The 16,402-nt window shown below is 43.4% G+C and overlaps 1 long non-coding RNA gene across 1 annotated transcript; it reads right to left on the reverse strand.

Moving 5' to 3' along the window:
• Positions 1-209: 209 nt before the first annotated feature.
• LOC111259069 (uncharacterized) lies at positions 210-15,918 on the reverse strand. The gene is made up of 3 exons (XR_002679405.2): positions 11,483-15,918; positions 818-1,173; positions 210-667 (listed from the first exon to the last, which is right to left on the reverse strand). It is a non-coding gene; the product is annotated as an uncharacterized LOC111259069 (long non-coding RNA).
• Between the last annotated feature and the right edge of the window lie 484 nt (positions 15,919-16,402).

Genomic DNA, 16,402 nt, shown 5'->3' on the forward strand with positions numbered 1-16,402 from the left:
AGGCTAGCGGCAGATGCAGAATGGTATATATAAAAATAAACGTGCTTATTATTTGTTAATCTCGAGTCCGTAATACCGAGACATAGCTTCCACGTCCATACTCTAATTATTGCAAACTAAATCTCCGTTTACAAGCTTGGAATTATTCTTAATTGATTTTTACAATATGAATAATTTAATTAAAAATTACCTTTATATGTATGTCTGGTTAAAAACGCTGGGTTCTCATGTTTTATTGCATATTAGTAGTTGCGGTACGACTTGGAAGCGTAAATATGCCATGCACGTATTGGCAGAGTTGCTTCAGTCTCAAGGCGTAAGTCTCAGTTTTTGATAATGGTTTCTGCGATTTTCAGGACTGAGACAGCTTTTTAATCACGTGTAGGTTATGAACAATAGAAAGGTTTGAGCAAATGCCTTGACCTTTAATCCTTACTGTCAACCTATTATTTTTATGTCTTAAATAAACATTAGCAGTATAAGATCGACTATCCGCTTTCAAGCATGTAGAGCGTATTTTCAATGTCAATTGCTAGTATCCTTGCTCTTTCAGGGGAAGTACACCCCTCGGTGGTGCTTAGTTAGCTCCTCCTTACCCCTCCTCATCCCGACATGTCCAGTCTCCTCTGACCGATAGATTAGAACGATGAAGTAGCAAGTTGGGTGGCTGAAGACAACCAAATGAAAAAATAGTCTCTTAGCGAGAAAAGACGAAGAATTATTATCTTTAATTAGGACACTTCTATGTGTGTGAGTGCGCATATGCGTGAGAGGGATAGCTGCGACTATTTTCAGCGACGAGCATGAGGGTGCTTACATGTAGGCTACAGTTGAGTAAGAACTATGGGAAGGAACCAAGGGACGGACGGATGGCTTCTGAGGGTATGGCTGAGCGTATGCGCTATCTCGCATTCGCAGCGACCCCCAGCTTGTGTGGCCCGCGGGTCGGATAACTTACGGGTGGCTCAGAGGAACCCGTCCAGCACCGCAGCTCCGTCGGCGCCGACGCGAATCGTTCCTCTTTCTGAGGCTGGGAAACGAACATCGCCACTGCTGTTTTTCCTTCACTGAAACCACTGATCGGTGCGCCCGCAGCTAGCAAAAGAAAAAAGGGCCTCGACACAAGCTTAGTTTTCCGCCTTTATGTGGATTCTTTTTACTCTCCGAGCCTCCCTGTGAAGGATGATTAAATAATAAGAAGTGAGGGATGTATGAAAAACACTGCTATAGCAAATGGTGCAGTGATAACGCGGTTCTCCTGTTACTCAATATGAATATTAAAACTGTAAGCTTACTATTTATGTTGGACTCCTTATGGGTGTAAAAAAACGTCCGGAACACGAGAATCTATCAAATAATTGACTTTCTAGTCCCTACAGCTTCCTTAACATTATCCACCTGTTATCAGTGCTACAAAATAATATGCGTATAAAGCCTTTATTACGTTCGCGTTTGTTTGTGTGTACGTATGTACATAGAAGTCCCTCAAGCAAATTAGTCCTTTATGAAAGGACACTTAAGTTATGAACAGCCTGAAAACTTAATATTATTAATTTGTAGTATTTTTCAGGATAAACGAATAAAAAACAAGCACATCGATCCGAACTTGAAGGGCAAAGCAAGGCAGATACAAGTTTCGCAAAGAAGTAGCTCGATAGATACAATCGAATATATAAAATTACTTAAACCTACAAAAGAATTTTTAAAAATAAAGTACTGGGTGTGCTACTTTGTGATAAACATTTCTCTTTGCGATCCCATTGTATAATTTCCGAATGTTCTGTACTTGCGTTATTTAGTATTACTTTTGCTGACGTAAATTTGTCCCGTAGTGTTCTACCACTATCGCGATATAGTCGAAATTTTACCACCCGTTTGTGTGCTCCTGGAGTTTTGAGTAAGATTTGCCACGGCGCGGCATTTTTCATTTTTAAGAAATCGAAACTTCATAATAAACGCAACCCAGGTGAGTAATACTAGCGGACAGCCCATCTGCCATGAAGAGCCATAACTGATTTATTTCGATTTGTCATAGTTCTCGCCATGCTATCGTGTTTTAAACAGGCTGCAATTGTTTACACAAATTTGGTTTCTTAATACAGCTAATTAAAGTACAATACATAAATATGTGGGTACTGATTGGGATTTTGACTGTAAATAAAGGCAAAGTATTTTTTCCAAATATTATTGGCGATTGGTCGGAAGCTTCTCTTTTAAGAAACCCACTTTTAGAGATCGTAAAAAATCTTGTTTATAGAAAACTATTTAATCACTACAGTGATCACAGCATAAACCTTAAATTGTTATAAATTATTTCGTTCTTCTTCATTTTAAAGAGAAATAGACTCAACCTATATTAGTTGCATGGTGCTACAGTTGTTATTAGCAGCAGAAACAGAGCGAAATAGGGGCTTCTATATGAATTTTATGTATTCTTTCGAGTCCCAAACATATGATCCTTCTAAGTCAGCTTTCGCTTGCTTGGCGCCATATCTTCTAAACAGTGCGGCGTCTCCATCAAAAGCCCACCACCCCACTTTCTTCCCACTCGGAGTTGGGGGTGAAATCCGTCATTGCGTGGCACTTACCGAGGTTGTTGAGGGCAAATTGTATCTGACAGCACTCACCTCGCGCCCTGTACAGTGGGTCCCACGTCCACCGCCGCCGACGGCTCCGTCGGGTGTTAGGGTCGGTCCGGCCGCCTGCCATCTTCTTGCCTTGTTCGGCGGACCCCCATTGAACTCGTTCCACTTCCACCCCCTGCCCTTCACTACCTTACATTCGCTCGGTATCCCACAGCCACGATCAGCTATGTATAGCCCTGAAGCTGCGGTGGCTGCTAACACCCTCTAGGGCACGACAGACAGGTCTCTAAGGGGGAGAAGGGGATGCCCGTTTTTTCTCTCAACTAGTATCTAACACCCAGTAGCAAACGGTGGACTGTCAAGACCTTTCTCTTTCTCTCTCTCTCTCTCTCTCTCTCTCTCTCTCTCTCTCTCTCTCTAGGCAGACAGGGAAAAATGAGAAACTGTCGAACTACTACAGAACTCCCCTTGTGTTGACGGTTATCTCGAACTACAAGTACACCTTTATTGTTTAGCTTTTCCGATAGGGCTCACTGTCCTAAATAAATGTCCTTGGGTTTTACGTACGGTATTACTGTGAAGTTGCTATTCTCATGATTTTCATAGTTTCCCGAACAATAGCAAACGGCATGCAACACTGCGCAGCGTATACTCGTTTATTGTGTGAACATATGCTAAATAATTGAGCACCACTGAATATTTTTGGTGTTCTTAATTAACAGCTTAAGGCTTGACGGAAACATATATCTTAGTGTGCAAAGAAAAAGGTAAAAATGAAGTCAAGGTAATCGTTTGTTGCGATGACGATTTGCTCTCTGAACTCTTTTCCAGTGTTTCTTAACCTTTGCCAACACAGTAAATCCGTTGTATTTTATTTTTAACCGATTAATTACATTGTTCGGGGATCTTTGCAACATCTTACCTGATTTACATCCTGCCGCGATATCTAATGCCCCAAACTGCTCCTTGTTGCCTCTGTGCAGTAGTCGTTACAGAGGTAGTTTATCACGGTGCGAATTTCACTAATTGTGTAAAAAGAATCAAAGCTATGGGATAGCTGAGCGTCAAATTTAGGCGAGTATAGTTGAAAAGCTATTGTGTAAAGATCCAAAACACCTCTCAGGATGGGGTGAGTAACGACGAAAAGCAATCGAGGAGGGCAGATGATGCTCGATAGAAAAGCGACTCTATGACAGCGCTGACGACGGACGAAAATCTAAAAAGGCAAATTCCACAGAACGGCAACGGATGGGAGGTTCGCCTTTTTCTCTTGTGCGTTAGCTGCTGCTGGTGGGCTCTTGATCGTGGCAATGCCGGGGCGTAAAACTCTGACTAGCCGAATCGTGCGTCCGGCCTCGCTTGTAAGATGGCCTTAGATAGCCAACCAGCCAGCGACGGATAGAGATGGTCATGGCGAACGAGATCTTCCACGGCGACCTATACAGACTTGCCAAGTAGACATATAAGCCAACCGACAAGATCTTGCGTAAGTGTAAAAGGGTCCGCAGTCTTTAGTGGACAGTCAGACAAGCGACGCGCGACGGCCATCATGGAGGAGGCTGACATCTACTGCACGGAAAAACGAGATTAAATGCTCGGCGGAAGAACGGATGAAAACGATTCGACGCGCAAATGATGGGAAAATAGCTCGCAGGCATCGGCATTGTTCTCGGGCTAGGCCTTGGCGCGCACTTGACGCTCTTGAAATTTGAAGTAGTTTTCTAATTCGAAGTCAGTCTGCTTTCGGAAGGAAAACGTCATCTATAAGTATATAAAAATACGGCACACTGCGCCGTATACTAAGCATTTTGTCAGCGCATCAAATGCACTGTTTTTTTTTTTATGTATAGCAAATTTAGCACCTCAACTAAATTTTAGTAGTTAGCTTTCTATATATGTCGCAATTAAATGCGATTTTTTTGATCACACGTTGGGACCAGAAAGTGAAAATGTATTCTTCTAGGAAGTAGGGGATAAAAAGATACTTTACTGAGCCTATCGCTGACCTTATGGACCTTATATATCTAATTTGAACCACTAAATAAAGAAACCATATTCGCAAATTCAACAAGCACTCTATATATGAACCTGGTAAATGACCTAATAAAGCCTTAAATTTTTTCGAGAATCGATTGAAAATGAATCTCGTTAATCAAAATGATCTACGTCTCCTGATGAATTTCAACTTACTCGACATTTGGCATTTCTGAATGGTAACTATTTATGTGCACATTGAGGTGAGAGGACCTGGAAAACATGAATCAATTATCCAATCAATATGTCGAAGGCGTTAACAGTAGATATATTTTTTCATGCTGCTGCGTCACCTTCGTCACCGTTAACACACACTTAGGGCAAAGGGTCCTTCAGCACAATTGGTATGCCCTGTCCGCTCTTTTCGCTCAAGAGCATCCGCTGGTTGGCAAAGCAACAAGCCACAAGTGTTCCTCTGCGAACCTTTCTTTTCCTCTTATTGACGTGTTTTGTCGTCGGTTTAGCGAACTCTGCACCGTATCTGCTCTTCATTTCGCCTAGATCTCTTTAGAAGTGGCCGCCCTTCTTATTTCGTTCATGATAGCTTGAAGAGATCTGGGTTTTGCTTCTATTTGTCTTGATTTGGCGTAACACGTTAGCAAGCAACCTTCGTTTTCTTTTCGTATATCTCAAACCTCCTGCCCTTTCCCGCAGAACCCCTCTATCCTGTGTCTGCCCGATGTACCCATTCTTATCGTTCCAGCCCATCCTTCGTCCATCCCATGGAAATCTTCGGCAGCGCAGACGTGTCTCGACCTTCGATTTGAATCTTGTGGCTGTAAAAGACGAGATGTCGGTCGGGGGATTCAAGAGCTAAATCAAACGACAGGCATTGTCGTTTCTTCCGTGGCGTTCTTAGGTGGACCCACAGTAAGCTTTTTCTTCTCTTTCGAGCTGCTCCCTGATTTGCCCGTTCTTCTTGTCTACGTTACGCCTGCTCGAGGCAAGAAAGATCCATTCGATTCCATTACTTATAGTCGAGGGCTAAAGGAAAATGGGAAGCAGGAACATAGGGGGAGTGAATGGTTCGGGGGGTATGCGCCAGTTGAAGCAACTGCACGCAGAGGTCCGTCTACCGGTGGTCCTCGGCACTCCTACCCGAAGCAGCAGCGAGAATTGCGGCTGTACAGTCATCGTCGCAGCGTGAAGTCTGTAGTGGCCGTTGCAACCGGTGCGCGTCGAGGGGCGAAGGTATTCGGCACACTGGCCGCCTCGGCGCAAACCACAAAGACTCACAGTAAGTGAGCAGCAGTGGCAGTAGCAGCAGCTCTGGCGGAAATACCGGAACGCAGCATCTGTCTAAACGGGTCCTGCTACTACCCCCCCCCCCCCCAACGAGTCAGGCATCATTTGTCGCGTCACATTGCGACTGTTTGCCGCCGCTACTGCTATCGCAGGCTTCTGTTAGGCTCAATTTTGAAAAGTGAGAGGAAAAGAGCGCCAGGGCTAAAGTATGAGATAGATTCTTCGCTTTTTTTTCGAATTGTTCCCTTGGCGTTGTCCTTCTCCCCATTCCCTCCAGGCATGCTTGGAGATCCAACCGAATGCCATGCCGCGGCGCCTAGAAGCTGCGAGTGGAAAAGATACGACTGTCGAGGCATGAGAGACTTTAGGGAGGACGTAGGGGAAGTTAGTTGCAGAAGAATCAAAAGAAAAGAAAGGGACGACCAGGAAGTCGAGCAAGAACAATCCGTTCATCTTCAAAAAAAAACGCACGAACCAAAAGTGAAACAGTGAATGAGCGGCCCCCTGTCATACGCGCGCATAGACTCAACAGGACAACCGACAAATACTACACAAAACACTTTCCTGCTGCTATTGCTGCTCCTTCGGCAGCGTCCTCATGCTTTTCTCTTTCCTTTACTCCCTTTTGCTTTACTTCGTTTTGCTTTACTTCGTTTTTTCACTAGCCGCAATGGCAAAGCACTTGCCCCGTCACAAACAACAAACGCCGACTGCACCGCCCTTTCTCTTTTTTCCCTTCTCGCACCTCCCCATCGTTTTTTCTTGTTTAGGTGTTTCCTACAACTCACTCCCGGATACTTCGATTCTGCGGCGGAACGTTTGAATCCGTCGCACTGATTCGAATTGATGAATCTGCTGTGAGGTGCCACAAGCATCTGCTTCGTCTTTACTTCTGCCTTTTTTTCGGAGAGAGAAGAGGGCAAATAAGTGAGCGCGAGTCTGATTCCGTCATCCGCGAGCTGCAACAAACGAGAGGAGAAACGGCAGCGCGACAAGGGGAAAAGGAGACAAGCTAGCTCCATTTAGCCACTTAAACTAATCGCACGAATTCAATATTCTTTTTAATAGAAACGTATTTGGACAATTAGACGCCGATTACTAACTTGGGCGCCGACACACATATCGCCTGTAGGTAACTAGCATAAATTATGTAAGCTGTGTTGATTTTATAGGGTGTCACCCAATGGTTATCATCCTGTACTAAACAATTTGTGATAATTTTGTTACCCAATGATGTGCATCAGTCTGTTGAACTGAAATCAGTTCTGGTAGGAGAACCTACGTACGTGACCCGTATAGAGCGATGATCAGAACCTTCGCACGTTACAAAAGGGCACCCTGGTGCACCTTGCCTTTTCACTGCGTTCGTTCGAATGCCTTTTACTAATCAATCCTCAATAGATCCCCAGCGTGCACGCAGAAACTACACTTATTTACTGAGTGTCGGCCCTGATTGTATGTAAGTATCGCCGTAGAACACAGTTCATCCATTCAGTAAAATGACTATAGGGCAACTTTACGCGCGTAATTTAAAACCGAATCGTGGATTTCATGTGAGGTACGCTGATTAATTTCTCATATTCTTGGACGACCCCCACGAGCATAGGCGAGGGATAATGTTTCATTTTGAAAGAGAATACAGGTGACGAGCAAGAAACGCATATATACTAGTTGTGCCGAAACCAAGTCTTCTTTAGATCGGTATCTCCAGAGTAAATAGGTAAATGTGTCAAGTATAGATCTCTTAGTTTACCTTTATTTAGCTTAATTCACTTCTAGCTAATGTAACAGTTGAATAAACCTTTTATATTGCTGACGGTTAGAGAAGTGAGTAGTACATGAACTTTGTTGAGATCGATTGTTTTTTCGTCGGGTAAGGCCATAAAATGAGCTAATGGCCAGTGTATGTTCGGGGGGAAGTAGGAGCATGATTTACCTTTTTTAATCGCCTACTTTCTGCGTGGCTTCATAGATTAGCAGAACTCTGAATGATCGCTATGTGAAGAGTTCGAAAACCATTTAGCATCGTCGATTGATGAAGCCATCTCTTTGAATACATTCTCGATTGAAGCTCAGCAAATCTAAGGCTTCTGAAGGTACCGTCTGCCTTTCACTGTCGCCGGTTGAGTGTATGAAACGGGGTAGCCAAAAAGTGAATCCGCAGGACGTGGAGCCATAACCTTCGAAGAGCGGTCAGTCGCTACCCTTGTTTTTGTCCGATGGTAGCGAATGCATGGATCCAAAGTTCGTTATATTCAATATAATTCAAATGATTGCGTAAACAAGTAACCCAATATAACTTCTGCATTTGTCGGCGACAATGAATAGAGCCCGCAAAGTCGGTCCCTGCATACGTGAATGGAAACAATTTGTGACTTGATCCACTCAGTACTTCTCCCGTGTAGTTTAAGGCCGAGTAACAGATCTCTAGTGGCCACTGTTATTAATTACGTCATGACAGAAGTTAAGCCACTCGATTACTCATTCAATAGCGATGAGTCGTATAAGACAGTCGTGTTATGGGATGCTGGACATTTATAGAAATCGCAGCGCGAATTATGATACGATTGTTATAAGGCATAGAAGTTCTAAATAACAGCATAAGTTTCAACTATATCGAGTGTGTATACGACTGTACGAATTGAAGTTAAGGGTCGACATGGAACTACTTAGTATATCTGGAACTGCAGCACCTAACGCCTTTGCACGGAGTCGCTGATCTATCATTGAATCCGTATAAGTGGAAGAGCACAACGTAGTAGGAAGCCGTTGATAACCTAATCCGCCCTTTACTCCTGAATGGCAGAGGCTGTTGAGAACCCCCCGCCGCATAGACCACCAGAACGAGCCACGCGTTCGCACGCACACGTGTCAATCAGTCACGGTTAACTACAGCCGGGCGATAGCCTCACTTACGCAACATGTTGGTCACGATTGTTAAGAGCTTTGTTCTGGCGCGCGCTATATGTCGACCGTACGATCCGTGGACGAAATAGGACAGCTAGCGTCGCGTACCTCTTTTTGTTCATTCCTATACTGGTGCTACGCTCGCTGCATCGTTGCAAGCCTACACGGTGAATAGATAGCCAGTTCATTCATTAGACAAGGTAAATGGCCATTGTCAAAGATTGCAGGTTAACTGTTATGTCAGTGCTTTCCACTTCAACCTTCAACCAATAAGAAGCTTATAATCATTGTAACTGGGTTTCCATACGATTTTCTTTATGTTGCGGCTAATTCATACGAAGTCACTGAATTTGCCTATCCTGCCGAAGAACCGCTTGTATGAGCAAGCGGTTCTTCGGCATAGGCTAGTGGCAGTCATTGTTACTCCACAATTATTTCCAGCATAGGCGATGTCGGGCGCCGTCTTCTATGCACATATCGGGGTTCTATTCGTGTGTATGTACGTTACATGATTCCAATTGGACAAACGATCCTTCATGTTTGTATTGACGGCTATTAACAATGAGAGCTAAACGTAACGAGGTACCGTTCGTAAACTGATGAAAATTCAATATGTGAAAAGTGAGTATAGTCCCTACAACGAATCTATCCATGCCCACGAGAGCAAGTAGAATTGTCTTGATTGGCGAACGCCAAACACTTGTAGCGTTCCCGTACAGCTTTTTAAAAATATTTTCTACAAACAATAGCATAGTGAAAGGTTCTGTTCTCTTACTATCAGGGTTGACTGCTTATTTTAAATGTGTATGTAAAGCAGAGTTTTACTAAACTAGACTATGTCTAAACCAAGCATAGGTCAACACAAATAACAAATCAAATGCGGTCCCTTTGCTTGTAAACTAACATTTACAAGATTTTTCTAATGGATCTTTCTCTTGCTCTCCATTGTAAAATAAAGTATGATTCAGAGAATATTTATAGAAATACGTTTCGTGAATCTTTGTAGGTGACCAAAGGGCAGGTTCTGGCTGAATTTCCCTTACCGTCTTTAGCCCATTTAAAAATTCGGGTTCGCTTTACGACCTCCTAATCCAAGCAGCCTTACACTGGACAAAATTAATTCATCATCCGCTTTTTCAGTGTCAACAACATTGAACCTTGAAATGGAGGGCCGCGTCCGGTTGCACCGAGTGGCAATTTGTCTACATTTAAGCATATCATCTAGGCCTCCTAAATTACGATTTGAAGCTACGACGTACCATACTTAAAATCAAGATGTCCTACTAATGTTAGCAAAAAAGCACATTAAGCCTTTTCTTATTATGGCTTAGAAAGTCGTCGTAGTTCTTCAATCATCAAATCAACACCAGGTCTCTGTTCAGAAAAGCTATAGTTACTTACATCTAAATGTTACTATTAGTAAACATTTAGGTTTACTAACAATCTAACAAACAAACATTTGATTGATCGATATGTGAAGATATCTGATACTTGAATGTGTAACGAATTAGTGTTTAAATCTCAAATTATAGGATCACGGTCGACCCAGTTGCCCGGAATCTTCTTTTATGATTTTTTGACGAGACATCAAAGAACGATCAATATTCCATAGCCTGCCAACTGATAAAATGTTGATAATTCAAACTGTGCTACATAAACTATGTAGTGTACATTCAAAAGTCACAAACAGACCGTATATATATATATATATACACACCTAGTAAACCTAGCAGCAGTAGCAAGATGTCAGCCTTGTAGACAGCGGGAGGTCTATTCTGTTTCGGCTTCTTTTTAAAAAGCAAACCAAATGTGCGCGCGTAATGAAACACTGAAATGTGCTAACCTGCCTAACTGAAACGATCACAACACCGAAATTTTAGAGGTACGGCTGTTAACTATCATACGATTACAATGTAATCGGAGCAAAGCAACATCGAAGGTCTGGGCAGCGATCGTGTCCCCACCATTTTGATAGAAGGCAACATGACAAGTAGAAACCATCCAAATGAGCGTCGTTAAGAATTGATGGCGGCACCCGCCTGGCTGACAATCACGCTTCGAAGCAGGCACTTCGTACTTATGCCTATGCCGTTACAGCCCGGATCAGATCAGGTATTTCTAAAAACCATGTATATCATCGCCTGCCAACCGAAACAGGGGTCTGATCGTGCATCTATCAAGCTAAGTGATTAGTGGCTCGCATCGATGAAAACTTCAACAACGCCACGGGCGTTGGCAAGCGCGTTGTGTCATACCACCTACCAATGGACATGGGCTCTGTGGCACGCCGTACACCTGCTTGAGTAATTGCTTTGGATTTCATTCTGTTTCTTTTTTTTTTTTCAGTTCAAATTTATATACATCATCACGGACGTCTGTCTAATCTACTGAGCTGCGATCGCATTCTTCCTCCAGAAAACTGAAATGATCTGCGAGTTTGGAAACCCCACGATACTTTAACTTGTGTTCAACAAGAACTTTTATTGACCACCAACATTTCCCGTAACTATCCCAGTTATATTTTTTGATCACATACGTCGGCTGGCAAAAATGTTCGACCTTCCTAACGTATTTCAGACGCAGCTGCCTACAAAGTAATTGGTTAAAAACAGAGGCATATTTTATGAATACGCACGCATCAAAAAGAAATGAAAATGAATCGACAAAAACGTTTATTTACGATCGACGACGGACTAACAAAAACGTATTACCTTTAAAGTGTTCCAAGCGCATTCGTTTGTCAGCTTAGATATCGACTCGAACGTCTGCTTGATACGATACAATGGCCCCCTTCATAGCGACCCATTCGCAGAAGCGTCAGACAGTGATCCAGACCAGCCGAGTGCCAGACCATACGTTTGATTTTTCAGCTCAATATGGCGCACAACGCCAATTGCAATAACGGATGACAAAACTGCTGAACGTTCGGGAAACTAATTTTTAGAATCAGTATAGCAAATATAAAGCGAGGACCAGATAAAGCGGGCGACGTTTACGTGACACAGAAACGTACAATTCGTTTAGTGAGTAGAGAGCGAATCCGGGCTCCAATCCTAAACTTTTAGGCTATCCGTAAATAGTATAGAATTGTCATCTAGTTCAATGGCACACGCACTTCATTTTACTATACTACTGAGGATTACTCGAACGGTCCGTCCTTTGTGCAGCAGTGCCGATAACATCAACCTGATATAGCTGGCAGCTGCTGGTGTGGTCATCTTTCGGCTCCTCCATGAATCCCTTCTTCTCTAAGCGATTGCTGGCAAGCGATACTATTTACGAGCAGTCATTTTGCTATTTTCAACGAACCACAGCCATCATCAACAACTACAACGACAGTAGCAACGACGACAACAACAAAAATGGCCGCAAAAATAACATCGGCACTTGCCGCATTGCCTTCATCGAATACAAGTCCATTCAACAGGCTCGCCTTCTTAGCACATAGCGCGCCCTAGAGTACTGTCTCACCATACGAATGAGTTGACAGAGATTTAAACACGCACGCACTATACGTAAAGACCGGCAAAGGGATATACCGTGTTCACGCTGTGTCATTACACATATACGAGGAAATTAAACTCCACTGTATGTCTGATAAAGATGATCGCCAGCAACGAGAAGCCATGGTCTTCGCCGTAACGGCGAACCGACGCCGTCCTACCAGACGCGCCGACGTTTCTCGCGGAACAAGCGAAAAAGAACAAGAATATAAAAATCTCTGTCCTACTCGAAGAAGATCTCAAAGAAGCAATTGAACGGTGTTTACCCTAAAAACGATGCGTACAGACAATGCTGCTAGTAGAGCCTCTCATTTGGTTGGTTACGAGTTTCACTTAATTCAGTTCACCGCTTCCTGCTCGAGTTAAGTGAGGCTGAACATAATGGATCTTGCCGTAAACGCCGCTATTCCTGCTGTTGCTGTCGTCACGACAACAGAACACTTCGGACCGCGCCGCGATGGAACAACACGCACACGTCTATCGACTACAGAAACACACACACATATATATATATAGCTAAGCTGGGGGAACGCGAAGTAATCGAGCTTTTCCTAATGATCTTGTACGGAGTAAAAGATTAACAGGAAGTAAAGTTTTTTTTATTTGGTTTTACTAGTAATAATAATGGTAGTAACAATAGCAATAACAACGGCCACCACGAAGTCAGCAGTGATGACACTAACATAACAATATTGATAACAGTAGCAGAAAGGTTAAATATACAAACGTAATGATAGTAATAACAAAAACCTATGGTCATTGGCCAAAAATATAGCTGGCGCCTCGGTGTCGGGAGAGCCCTATCGGTTTCATGAGGACATTTGTGAGCGGCTAACAGGAGCGACGGAGGCAACTCGATAGGCCAAGAGTAGATGTCTAATTAATAATTTGTGTTTCGATCAAGTTAAGCCGGTTGATGGTACGTAACACTGTTTTTCTTCAGACTGTTGTCGACGGCAAGGGATCGCTGCCAGCTTTTCTTTGGAGTGAATTTTTAGGAACGTCTGGATAACCTAAAATATTACTATGTGATAATCTGTTCGAAATTAATTCAGCTAGCTGCTAAGATATGGCGATGTAACAAAAACAATAAACTTGGTAAGCAAACAATCGCCTCTTTGGAGACAATATTTACATATTTTTACAAGTGAGAACAGTTACATAGTATAATAATGTCGTTATAGATTTTTATTAAAAAGATCCCTAAGGTCAGTCTATTGTTGGACGTGTTTGCGCATTACAGATTACCTGAGCAGAAATCTTGTTTTTCGTCAAAAAGGTCTGTGCTTATGTTCCATAAGTAAGTTATCAATGTGCAGTTTTAACTTTCTAAAGAAGCGGATCATTTTAAAACGCATTTAACAAATAGGGTTTTTTTTTTACGGGACTGTGCCTTTTGTCAGCGTCGCTATTCTATAGTATTTAATTAAAATTCACAAGTTCAATTGACGAGAACAAGAAAAGTTAGGAACAAAGCTAAAGGCTCTATCAGGCTATAATAAACTATACGCTGATTTAATTAACAGATAGGGAAGGTACAGTAAGGTGAAGGAAAACCTATTGCATTCACCTCCTCATTACAGCTGGATGCTAACGAGGCAGTATTTCCTTCCTTCATCTAATGGACAGGGCAAAAACCGAAGAAACTCCCCGAAACTGTCCCGTTAGAGACGGAAAAATAGTGTTTTCCAAAGCGGGTACGTACATTTCGACTACCTGTATTTATTAGTAATCGAACAGATTTTGAATGTACTATTAAGGCCGATGTCCGTCAAATACAAGCTGAAACAAATTAACTTACACTTTATAAAATCTAAACTTAAAATTTCGAACGTCTGAAAAAAGAGAAAGAAAGTTAGAACACGTTTGCAACATAACTACGTTGCACTCTGTAACCAAAATCCTGATAATTTCTGACTTTAGGACACTGCGCTGCGTAATAGTTGGGCACTGAAGCCATAACGTATTCGTTACTGTGTATTTTTATAAAAAGTAGACCAATTGGCAATGAAACAGATGTTTTGCTGGCAGGTTATTTGACAAATATAAGGCTTGTCAAATAACCTGCCATCCTCATCCTTGTGGTCAGACTGAACATCTAGAGACCTAAGAGTGTATTGCTTATTTCAAAATACGCGTACGTAACCAGTTTCAAGCTATTACTCTTTTGACAATCTAATAAATGGATGGGTGATTGAGTGTGTTATGCTGCAAAAGGCCAAGCCGAAAAACCCCGCCTCATGAGCTGAAATTTAGTTACAACACATATAATCAAAGTACCAGCATTTTGAGTTATATTGAAGCCTCGTTCCCCACCACTCTATATTGTCATCTTCCATTTCTGAGTTGTGCTGCAGTTCTTAACGTTACCTTCAACACTTTTTCTGATAACAACAACGATGACGGTCTCGTAGCTACGGTAGTAAGTTCGTCTTGCGTGCCCGAGCTGCTCCTTCTGAGAAGTGTCTAAGGTACGATGACTACGTTGCTGTTTGTCGAAGATGAACCGCATTCGACCCATCAGCAAGAACCGCTGGGGTCCTTCCCGGGGTCCTTTTTTGTGCAGTCATAGAGAATTTCGGTTAGATGTCGTCCATCGCTGCCTCTCAAAACATTAGACTTGAACACAAACGATGACATCGACGTACGCCACCATTACACGAACACACATCTGTTCGCGTACTCTCACACTCGTCATAAATTCAGCTCCACGAGATTACTTGAGCTCGCGCGTGCCGCGGAACAGACGGAACGGGCGGGTCAAGCTTCGAGCATAACGAGTCGACGCAAACGTCGCCAGTGGCATCGTCGTTCGTTCAGAAGGGGTGGTGGTATTACGAAGGCGAAAAAGAAGGGACACACGCAGAAAACATACAGCCCGACTATCTGGCTGGCTGGCAGGCAGACACACACATCAACGCATACGAACGCGGATAAGAAGAAACGAAAAATACATGAAGATAAAATAAAACCATGACGACGAAGCCACACAGTCGTCGTCAAGCGGTGGCAAACGGCAGTAGTTCAGCGTACTGTCGCTGCCGCTGGCAGAAATCTCTGTGTCTGTGTATGTCCGTCCATGGAAGCGCATGAAGATGGTGTCTACGGCCATGGCGCCGCGGTAGCGCCGGCTGTAGCAGCAGCATTAGTCTTAACGGCGACAGTGATCGTTGAAGTCGAAGTTGTAGTGACGGCGATGATGGCGCTGCTGATGACAAAGGGTGGCGAACAGTAGCGCCTGTTGTGCGCGTTCATGGAAACGCCATAAATTTGAATCGAATTTTCTAGTGAAAATGTCTAGAAGGCCGATCGATTGTGGACAGCGCATGTAGGCACCAGGCCAGACAGACAAGCCACCCCGACCGCTGCTTTATTGTTGCTGCTGCTGCTGCTGTGTTAGTGGTTGATGTCAGTAATACTCTGTCCGCGAGAGATGCGTCCTCCTCCTCCTCCTCCTCCTTTCTCTCCTTCTCCGATTGGCGTCCATCCGTCCAGTTTCGCCCGTCATCCACTTATCACTATTATTATTTTGCCAACACAGTGGAACCGTAGCGGCTTAGTACAGCCGCCAGCGTTGCCGTTCTGGAGAACATGATGACCATGATGTCTACGATGATGATGTTGCTGATGCTCTTTGAGCACAATTTATCGATCGATACGAGGATATGAAATAAAAAATGGGATAAGATGCCTTTCTTTTTATCCATTTGACCCCCTGAATACGTCCATGTTATCCCCTCCGCCCCCTCGTCCTTCTTCTCTCCATGTGCTGTTCCACTCCTCTCGCACCCATAGTTCCTCGGCAGTTTCCCCCTCCAGTAATCGATGCTTAATGTCTACGTACATAGATGATAGCTGTCAGTGATGGGTTTTCATAGCTAGAAGATATTTATGCCAAAATATGGGGGAGCGGGAAAGCGCGCATGGTACACGGCGCTGCCACTGTTGCTACTGTGGTATGGTCCGTGTTATGGACAGCAGTTTATAAGCAGGAAAATCAGGCACTCGGGGATGGTGCTAGAGAGAGCAGGATGATCGGCAGCGATCCTATTCAGAAGACAGAACTGTCGGAAACGTTTGAACGGAAAACGAAGAAAAAAATGGAGGGGGGCTAAGGAGGAAGGTTGA

Source organism: Varroa jacobsoni, unplaced genomic scaffold (assembly GCF_002532875.2).
Source record: "Varroa jacobsoni isolate VJ856 unplaced genomic scaffold, vjacob_1.0 scaffold_290, whole genome shotgun sequence".
Classification (NCBI taxonomy): Eukaryota; Metazoa; Arthropoda; class Arachnida; order Mesostigmata; family Varroidae; genus Varroa; species Varroa jacobsoni.